Source organism: Heliangelus exortis, chromosome 10, assembly GCF_036169615.1.
Source record: "Heliangelus exortis chromosome 10, bHelExo1.hap1, whole genome shotgun sequence".
In the NCBI taxonomy this organism is placed as follows: Eukaryota; Metazoa; Chordata; class Aves; order Apodiformes; family Trochilidae; genus Heliangelus; species Heliangelus exortis.
This window is the reverse complement of record NC_092431.1, coordinates 19,446,793-19,456,722: the sequence shown is the minus strand read 5'-3', so window position 1 is coordinate 19,456,722 and position 9,930 is coordinate 19,446,793. Positions and strand designations below refer to the sequence as shown.

General features: G+C 40.6%; 1 long non-coding RNA gene across 1 annotated transcript; it reads right to left on the bottom strand.

Moving 5' to 3' along the window:
- Window positions 1-3,519: 3,519 nt before the first annotated feature.
- Window positions 3,520-9,689, bottom strand: LOC139800573 (uncharacterized). Its single transcript, XR_011727807.1, has 3 exons — window positions 9,485-9,689; window positions 4,640-4,815; window positions 3,520-3,686 (listed from the first exon to the last, which is right to left on the bottom strand). It is a non-coding gene; the product is annotated as an uncharacterized lncRNA (long non-coding RNA).
- Between the last annotated feature and the right edge of the window lie 241 nt (window positions 9,690-9,930).

The window sequence follows — 9,930 nt, the reverse complement described above, 5'->3', positions numbered from 1 at the left end:
GACAGCCTCCATCCATCTTCTACATGGGTCAGGTAAAACACACCCTGAGGCTGTCAGTGCACTTGGGTTCATGAATCAGATTTTTATCTGTCTTTTCTATTAAAGCTCCTGGTTCAGCAAAACACTTACTTAACCCCCCTGAAGTCTCTTGTTCTGGTCCATTCCTTTACAGCAAATCATTTGTTCATGTTTAACAGGTAATTCTGTGACACTTTCCCTTCAGTAGGAAAATCAGCTACAGCAAAAATACATTTATCTGCTTAGCCTTAGGGCTTATCTCTGAAGTGCCAATGAAGGCAGTGAGGAAGTGCAACATGTTAGTTATTCCATAGCAACTCCCTACCTGAACTTTTAAGCATGCAGTAACCCCTCCTGAGTAAGCATTAGTGCTGTGTACTGCTTGTTCTCTGCTGTCAGCTAAACGTACACCTCACCTCTCATGGGCTGTGGTAAAGAAATGCCCCTTTACCTTGTGTCTGCAGATCCCCTCTCCTCCTAGATCTTATTTGAATCAGTTCTATAAATACAGCATTTACATTAGAGCATTACAGATTGTATTGTATATGATGTTACGCTATTAAAAAATCATGTCAGAATTATAAAAATCTAAAAGTAAACAAGATAGCTTTTTAAATTTCAGATTGAATTATAATTTCACAGTTTTAATGCAAGTATGTTCCTACCTACTACGTGTGTCTTAACATGTGAAAAGTGAAAACTGAGCACCTGGGGCAGGATTCTCATCCTGCAGGTGGGTGTCCATCCCTGTGCTGTCGCCATCCCCTGTAATCCACTTAGGAAGTGTTCAAGCCTTACTTCACTGTGTGGTTAAACAGATGAGTGGAAGCTAGGACTGAAGGATTTGTGAAGTTTGCTATGGGATATAAACAGTTTTTAATATCAGGCTGAGTCACTACATTGTTTAGAAGTTCCGAAAAAAAAAAAAAATTGAAAAGTATTTCATTATACAAGTATTGTAAAAAAAATTTGTAAAGTTTTCTCTGAAATGGAAAAAGTGCTTCTCTTCATAAGGCATTCAGTGCAGTACTTACTTCATTAAAAATCAGCTGGAACAGATGACCTTATCTGACTTCTGTGGTTAGCAAGTGACTTTGCACTCCATCAGTAAAACAGATGATGTACTCCATAGCTGCCTGGCTTTGGGTATGGAATAATTGTGTCTTTTACCTCCATCCACGTTCATGCTTTACACTGTCATCAAGCAGGAAGCTTTACTGGGCTGCTTTTTGCTAAACCACATATGCAGGTCCTCCTGCTCTAATACCAACTCTCTGGGGATGTCAGCTAAATTAAGGAAGAATAATTTTCCAAATGAATAGAATTGGGAAATGCTGACCCATCAGCAGTGCTATAGTTTAAACTGAAGTCATTATTGATTCCTGAGTTTTTACTTTACTGGTCCATGAAGCATAATCTTGGTTTATTCAACTGAAATCTGATAATGCAACAAACTTGAGTCAGAGGAGCACATCTGGAACAGCCCTTGGTAAATGCAGTAAACCCACAGCCTCCATTTTATCATCACTCCTCCTCCCCTGCCATTGCTTGACAGGTGTCTTGAGCAGCAAGCATGAAAGATCCATCCAGACTGAGACCTGACCCTTGTGTCTGTGTGAACTGCAGACAGTGCTGGTGCTGAGCTCTGCCTTCAGTGTTTACTTCACTCAAGTGCAAGTTAAAGCAAACTTGAATGGGCTGGGGAATAGCAGAAATTGTTTGTTAGATTCATATCTTGTAATGATTGCAAAATTCCTCTTGGATCAGGTACCAAGTGTGCTAAAAAAATTTGGGGTTCTCTTTATTAAAAGGTTGTAAAAAAATTCAGTATCTGTTAAGATGTACCAATCTAATCCTCTTCATTGAGGCTATGGGGCAAATAAATGTAGTTCCATGTAAGGGCTGAAAAGTAACATGGGGGGTGTGAGTGTGTTTCAGATAAAACCTCACCTCCTCTTCTAATACATTTTAAATTAACCAGCTTGCAAGAAGGGATAATCTTGTCCTGTCAAGTGAATACTCAGCAGGCTCAATTCTGCCAATTGCAGTGGCAAAGATAGTAGCCAAACTTGCACATATTTACTGGCTCTAAACATTTCTGGCTGGATTATTCTGTTCTATTAAGAAACTTAGGTGTAATAAAATATTTTGTAACTTTGTTCTATCAGCAATGGATGAGGTTGCTGAAGTAAATTAGCACCAGAGGTTTATACACTGACTGACACAGGAACAGGCACAGTCCCAGTATTTGATCCCTTTTATTGGAGACCTGTCCACGTTGCCAAAGGGTTAGACCCAACTGGCCAAGAGTTTTAATTCTCCATTCCTGCCTTTACAAGGTGATCTAACAGCTGAAAATGTCAGCTTTAAAGGATTTCTTTGGTGATAAGAACTCTTTTACCTAAACTTTATCACACTTTAAAGGAAGCTTAAGATCTAGCAAGAGCAAGACAGCTCCTGATCTTCAAAGGGTGGTTTTGCAGTCCTGCATACAACCCAAGGAACAGCTGACCTTGGAGGAACAAAGCTGCACCTGATTTATCCATCAACTGGGTCATGACAGCAGCTGGGAAAGTGCACTCCTCTCACTATGCCAGGGAACTTTTGTTTCAAACCTCACATGCATTTTTTTTTAACCTGTACATGTATTAAGTCATGATGGGAACAAGAAAGTTCTCACCCAAGGTACTAGTGCAGGCACAAAGGCATTAACATCAACTTCTAAAGGTTTCTTCCATGTTAAAGATAAATATTGTGTCTCTGAGGCTACAGTTTTCTTCATAAGCTTTCTGAATAATTATCTTGATACAGATGTTGTGCAACTGCTTTACCAGAATTAACAGACCACTTACATACTGTGTAAATGACTTTTTCTGACCCTCTGTGAATAATTCATAGCCAGTGACTTCTTTTCCTTCTTTTTTTCTCTCAAGAAAACTTGCATTTGGATTCTTTCTATTTCTTTGATTTCCTTTGTTTTTCCTGTCCAGTGCTACATCTGAGTTCTGACTGGACTATGAAGGTAGAAGAGGGCCTGCTCTGAGGCTTAATTAATATTTTTCTAAGATAAACTGGCATGGACAAGACTAAGCAGCAATACCAAAAATCACAAATACCTGTGAAGGCTCAGCTAGAGACAGACAATTGTTTAGAGTATTTTTCGATATGTATTTTTGTAGAACAGTAAATGCAAACATGTTTATAGAATCCATAAAGTGGATTTGCTTTTGAAGCAAAATTTCTAGGACAAATTGTATCCTGAGTTAGTAATTATTCAGTATTGGCCAAATCTGTGTTAAATTATGGCTTAATTCCTCAGTGTGATACTCAGTCCTTTTGTGGCTTAATATACTCATCAAAGATGGCTGTTGGACTGCTTCTCACAGCCCTCTCAGCTGGGGTCTTAAACTTGAAAAAATTGGGCTTTTGTATAATGTTTCAACATGTGAAAGGCTGTTAAGATACAGCACTGGCCACAGCAAGTGGCGAAGGCTCAGGTCCTATTTTTGGTGTCACCACACAATCATTAAAAGAGTCTGTGGGAATCCCTGCTGATGCCAGACTGCTTGTAAGCAAACTCCCCTACCTGCTTTCCCAACTCTCTGCCAAGTGGCCTAATTCCAGAGGGCTAACAATTCATCTTGGTTTCTTCTCCATAGAGCAGTTGGCTACAAAAGAAAAAAAAAAAAAAGAATAAAAGGTTATAATTAAATAAATAAATAAGTAAGTAAAATCATCAGGACAAAAGAATAAACAGGCAAGAAGCAGAACAGTGCTGTTGGGGAAGAAGGACCTTGGTTCAAGACACAGCAGTGTGCTGGGGAAGGAATTTTTTTGTTTGTGAGCCAGAGAGGCAGAGGAGTCACCGTGGCAGTGCTGGGGGCTGCATCCCCCTTGCCCCTGCCCTCCCTCAGCCCAGCTCATGGCTGACAAGGCTGAGCCAGCTCCTCCCCAAACAGCCCCGTGCTGATGCTGGGGTCTCACTCCCTCCCCGTGGCACGCAGCCTCTGAACTGGTTTTTCACAAAGACTGACAGCTCTTTCCTGCACTACAACTGAATTCATGTCCTGCAACATCTTTTCCCTCCTAAGGACATTCTTTCTTTTTCTGTTAATACCCTGTATGTATTTGATCTTATTGCCTTTACAAGACTATCAAACATGCCTTGTCAGCAGTTTTTTTATCAAAAGAGAAAGAGGAAGGGCAGAGAGGGGTTACATACACAAGGAAAATGTTGGGTTTAGATGATAAAAAAGGGTTTAGGTCTGATCCTTTACAGAGATAAGCTCAATATTTTAAAATCATGGCTTTCAGTAATGAAAACCAGACATGAAGCTGAACTGATAATCACACAAACCATTTTTATTTTTTTCTTTGAACCAGAAGTAAATTGTCATTTTGATGCTTGTCTGAATGCTGCAAGAATTGAACCAAAACAGATTTTTGGTTGCGAGCAAAACACCACAAATAAAAATTGACAGTGTCCTAGCAGGGATTTCTTATTAAAGTGTGAGCCTGATTTGCACTTGCTGGGGCTTCAAAGCAACATCATGCCACAGCCTCTTCCCCTGGCTCTCCCCTTTCCCACCAGACTTCCAGGCATGCACAGCACACACTTTACCTCCAGCACGGTGCCACTGAGCTGCCTCACTCTGTGCTGCCCCAAGGGGGGGTCTGTGTGGAGTGTCTGTCCCGGGAGATGTTCAGAAGCCATCTGGACATGGTGAGCATCCAGGTGGCCTCCAGAGGTTTCTTCAAACTTCAGGCTGTGGTTCTATCTCAAAGGGCTTTCTGTTCCTGGAAATCAGTTAAAAGATTTGTTTGTGCAGAAACAGTGGTTTACATAGAGAGCATAAAGGAGGAAAAAATAAAAAATAAAAATCAGACACGCAGGCTGCACACAGCTGCAGGATCAATAATGGCCTCTCACAAAGATTTTAATGTATGTAACAGAAAGGACTTCCCTGTCATTGGCAATGGGAGGTTTGCTTTTAGCATGAGTCAAAAGTCTCATCTTGATACATAACGAATAAAATCAGTGGAGATAACACAGTTCTGACAGCAACATGTAAAAAGTGCCTGTCTCATTTTAAAATACTGATTCATGTTAGTTTTACTTCATCAGTCTCCAAGAGCTATTTTAGATTTATATCAAAGCAAACAACACTGGAAACAAACTTGACATCTGCAGCTTTTATTATTAAGAACACTGTGATTCTCAGGCTGATCCACTACTGTTTCAAGCCTTGCAGTCCCATAATACACTTTTTCTGCTAAATGACAATGAATTTTATGGCTTTTATTGCTGTAGCATTAAAAATCTGAACCTCTTGCTTAGCCTTTTAAGTTGTCCTGCAGAGGGAATGTGCCATGACCTGGAATTTGTCCAAGTCCAAACTCCAGCAGTCCATGAGGAAGGAGTCAGTGAGCTGCCTTTACCCATCATGGACTTGAGCTGCTTTGTCACGGGGAGTCCTGCACTAATCACTGGGACATAAAACTTCAGTGGGGGATGGATCCCCCTAAGGTTGGTACAGATAGTGCAGTGATTCCTTTGCTGTGCTGTTTGTGTATGGATGAGCAGAACTTGGCTCTTGGCTACAAGAAATCATGCCAAGGTTCAGTGCTTCAAAGGCATAAGAATTTTTCTTAATTATTTTGAGTAGTATAAGTAACTTCTTCACTTCCATAAATTACAGTGGAATAAATGCAGAAGTGTTCATTTTCCTGAGCTCTGCCTGATGTGTGGCTCTGCTCCTCCTTCACTCACCGCCACACTTACCTCATTAAAGCTTCTGGGAGGTGCCAGTGCTCTGCTCTTTCTATGAGGTTACGAAATGTTCAAACAGAAGCAAGTGTTCTCTCTTTGTAGCTAAGATTAATTCTATCTGCAAGGAAATAATCAAATGATTCATAAATGCTGAAGCTTCTTCAGGACAATTAATTTCTAACTACTTTCTTCCTTTGACATAAAAGCATACAAAAGCAAACTTTGATCACGTATGTGATCCTTAGACACTTGGATGGCCTTTGTATCTCTTCACTGCAAAAATCAGATTGAGAGGAGTATTTTAGAACTAAATCAGTTAAAATAATGACTCGTACTATTGGATATTTTTGCCAATAAACTGAAATAATGTCAAAATAAATTGTTTATTATATTGCCTTAGCATGCTGTCTTCTTCCAGAATCTATTTTATAGGGAAATTGGAGGGGAGAGAGCAGAGAGGGAAAAGGAAAGGAAAAGGGGAAGGGAAAGAGAAAGGGAAATAGAGGGGGGGGGGAGGGAGAGGGAAAGGGAGAAAGGAGAAGGGAAAAGAGGAAAGGGAGAGGGGAAAGGGAAATAGAGGGGGGAGAGGGAAAGGGAGAAGGGAAAAGGGAGAGGGAACAGGAAAGGGAGAAAGGAGAAGGGAAAGGGAGAGGGAAATTGAGAAAGGAGAAGGGAAAAGGGGAAAGGGAGGAGAAGGGGAAAGGGAGAAAGAAGGGAAAAAGGAGGGGGAAAGAGGGAAAAAGGGAAAGGGAGAGGAAAAGGGAGAAGGGAAAAGGGGAAAGGGAAGGGAAACGGAAAGGGAGAAAGGAGAAGGGAAAAGGGAGGGGGAAAGGGAGAGGGAAAAAGGGAGAGGGAAAGGGAAAAAGGAGAAGGGAAAAGGGGAAGGGGAAACAGAGGGAAAGGGAGAAAGGAGAAAGGGAATGGAAAGGGAGAGGGAAAGGGACAGGGAGAAGGAAAGGGAGAAAGGAGAAGGGGACAAGGAAAGGGAGAAAGGAGAAGGGGAAGGGAGGGGTGGGGTGGGAAGAGGAAAGGAAAGGAGAAGGGAGGGAGGGAAGAACTAGAGAATTTGCAGTGTAATTATTTGAGAAATCAAATAGTAGTGTGCAGGTATGGGGATGGATTTTGGCAGCTGGGTTATCAACATCCTATGGGGTCAGCACAGGCAGTATCTCAAGTCAATCACTGTGACTCTGAGGGGAAACCATTCCCTCTGTGTGTGTGTGTGTGTGTGTGTGTGTGTGTGTGTGGTTCAGCCACCCACCCACCCTTGCAGGTAATTTACAAGCACTGATTTACAAGCACTGCACGTATATGAAACCCAACAAAGTAATGCAGTGTATTTTAAAAAATGCTTTTGTTTTGCAATATAAATGACTAACAAAGTGTTCAAGATGACTAAACATTAAAATCAACAACTAAACCATGCATAATTTGTGTGAGACCTAATGTTCAGATTAAAATTATAATCTACTAAGCATAGATAATTCACTGAATTATTTTGTTGCTTTATCTGATTTTATGTAATAAGAACCCAGACTTGAGCCACAGAACCAGATTACTGATAACCAGCTTGAGTTGTTTCAGCTCACGCATGGGCTGTCAATGTGTCTCTCAACTCATTTCACACTTGACCTCCCAGAGGGCAGTGGAGCTATATACAAATGTACAATATTCTTTCTGGTCCCTGACCAGGAGGAAAAAAAAGGGAAAAGAATGCATCAGAAAATCTATATTGAATTAATACCCATACAGAAAAACATTATCTCTGAAAGTCAAAAAAAAAGCGAGGAAGGAAATAAATTCATGAACTGAAAGCTTTGCCTACATAAAGAGTTCCAGTGCCTCTTCAGAGCAGCACTCTGGTGCATTAATAGTGGAGGCAGGAGCTCAGTTTAGCTATCGCTGCAGCTTAAGGTACACAATTACATTCTTCAGCGTTGACATTTTCACCTTGATAAGCATAATAATGCCATGCAGATGCAGACTAAAACCCATAATTTCAGCACTCTGCTTCTACTCACGTTGATTATAATAAGGTTCTGCACTGAAGCATGCATGATCCTACATTTAATTGTCAGCGTAGCCCTTCATTTAAACAAGAAGTTAGTTAACAGTGTGCCTGCCAGGGTGAATGTGGGAGGCATCTCAAATAGCTGTGGCTAAACAGAGAAAGTTAAATGTGGCAGAGAAAATATACAAAAAGGTAGTGAAGACTTAAACTCACCTTCAGTTTCTCTGTGGGTGTTGTTGCAAATTGAAAAGAAAATATGATGTGTTTATATTTACAAGAAAGGGCCTCCTTTTTTCTTTCCCTTTCTTTTGTTTGTTTCTTTTTCTAATCAATAAACAAACAAACTAACCAGGGAAAGTTTTCCCAGTTAGTTTTACATCAATATAAAGCAGTAACCAAATGATGACAGTGAAGGACAGGTTCTGGTACATATAGCAAGAATTCAGAAACACCTGACCACAATAAATGTACACGTTTGAAAGGTGAATGTATAAAATTAAAACTAAAGAGGGGAAAAAAAAATCACACAAGACAAGAATATTGTATATTTCCTTTTGATTACCAAGTCACTTCTGGAAGGAAGAGAATAACGATATATAGCAAATAGAAAACTTGATTTAAACTAGGCCAATAGGCACAGATATACATACATATCATTCATATATATGTATATATGTAAATCTATTGGTTGAAAAATGGGTAGCTAGGAAAAAATTGATAGCAAAATTACAAAGCACTATAATTTCTTCGATCTCTTAAACTTTGCAGTATTGTTGCTTGATTATTGAAGTTGTAGCAGTGTGGAAGAAAAAAAAACCAAACTCCAAACTTGAAACAATTAGAATAGCATTTTTTACAACTAACTGCTAATAATTCTCTCTTCTATTGCCATAATGCCTTGTTAATATTTTTAATACCTTCTGATTGTGTGAAAAGGAGAGAAGACTCTCAGCAATGCATCACTTTGCAAAGGAAGGTTCTTTGCCCAGGCTTATTCCAGGGCTTTCTAGGCAATTACCACTCAGATGCCACTTGTTATGTGCACTTGGTCAGACAATGAATCCAAAGGCTTGCAGATATTCAGTGCTTTGTCCTTTTTTCACTCCGAATCAAGGAGTGACCTTGTGGCAGGCAGTGGAAAGGCAGCACATGGCAAAGGCAGAGCTGCCAAGCTGGGGAGGCACAGGGCAGGCACCAGACCCCACTGTCAGACCAAGGCAGTGGCAGCCCCAACCTCAGCATCTGGCACTACATGGACTGGATCATTTTGTTGGAGGTTTCATGACATTGATGTTCTGTTCCCTGTCAGAATGGAAAAAAATTGTAGAATCTGTGGGATAGGCAGGTAATCTGACAAGATACCTCTGCACTGGTTTAGCAGCAAAACTATAAATTCCTGTGCTGGGTTATATTTACTACAAGCCCCTGTAGAAGTAACCCCAATACCCCATGAGCTTGCAGTAAATACAGACTTCAAAGCATTTACTTCTTACCTACACATTTCCAGCTCCGTTTCAAACCTAACTGGATACAATACTTTCAGGTCATATCTCTACAATTCATAAACTTGTCATTAGCTGAGGTTTTGTCTGCATTGCTCCTTTTATGGAAATGTAATAGGAACCCAGCAGCTTCAGTTCAATTTTACAGACTAGCAAGCCAACAAGTAGACTGGGAGGAAATACCTTTGGGACAGCTCGTGGCATTCCTGAGTGGTGCTGAGGCCCCTCTGTGGAATTCAGAGGCAGAAGGACCATAGGTCAGGCCTTGCAGAGATGAACTTTGTTCTCCTGTGTCCCGTGTTCACATTTCATCCACCAGTGTGTAACAGCCACGTTAGTGCTGGCACTGGAATGGGTGGCATAGGCCACCACTCTTCTTTCTTCATCCATAACCTGTAGGAATGCAACAGAGGAAAGAGCATCTTAACAAGATTTTGACAGAGCTGCTGCACTACATAGCACCAGTTATCAATAAAGAACATTTGCCATAAGTGATTTACAAGGTCTTTTCTCTTGTGAAAGTGCCTGGTGGTGAGTACAGAGGTGCACAAAGCAGTTGGATATCAAAAATCATCTCCTAAAGTAGAATTAACACTACACTGAGGCTAGGGCTTGCAATTAATTTAAAA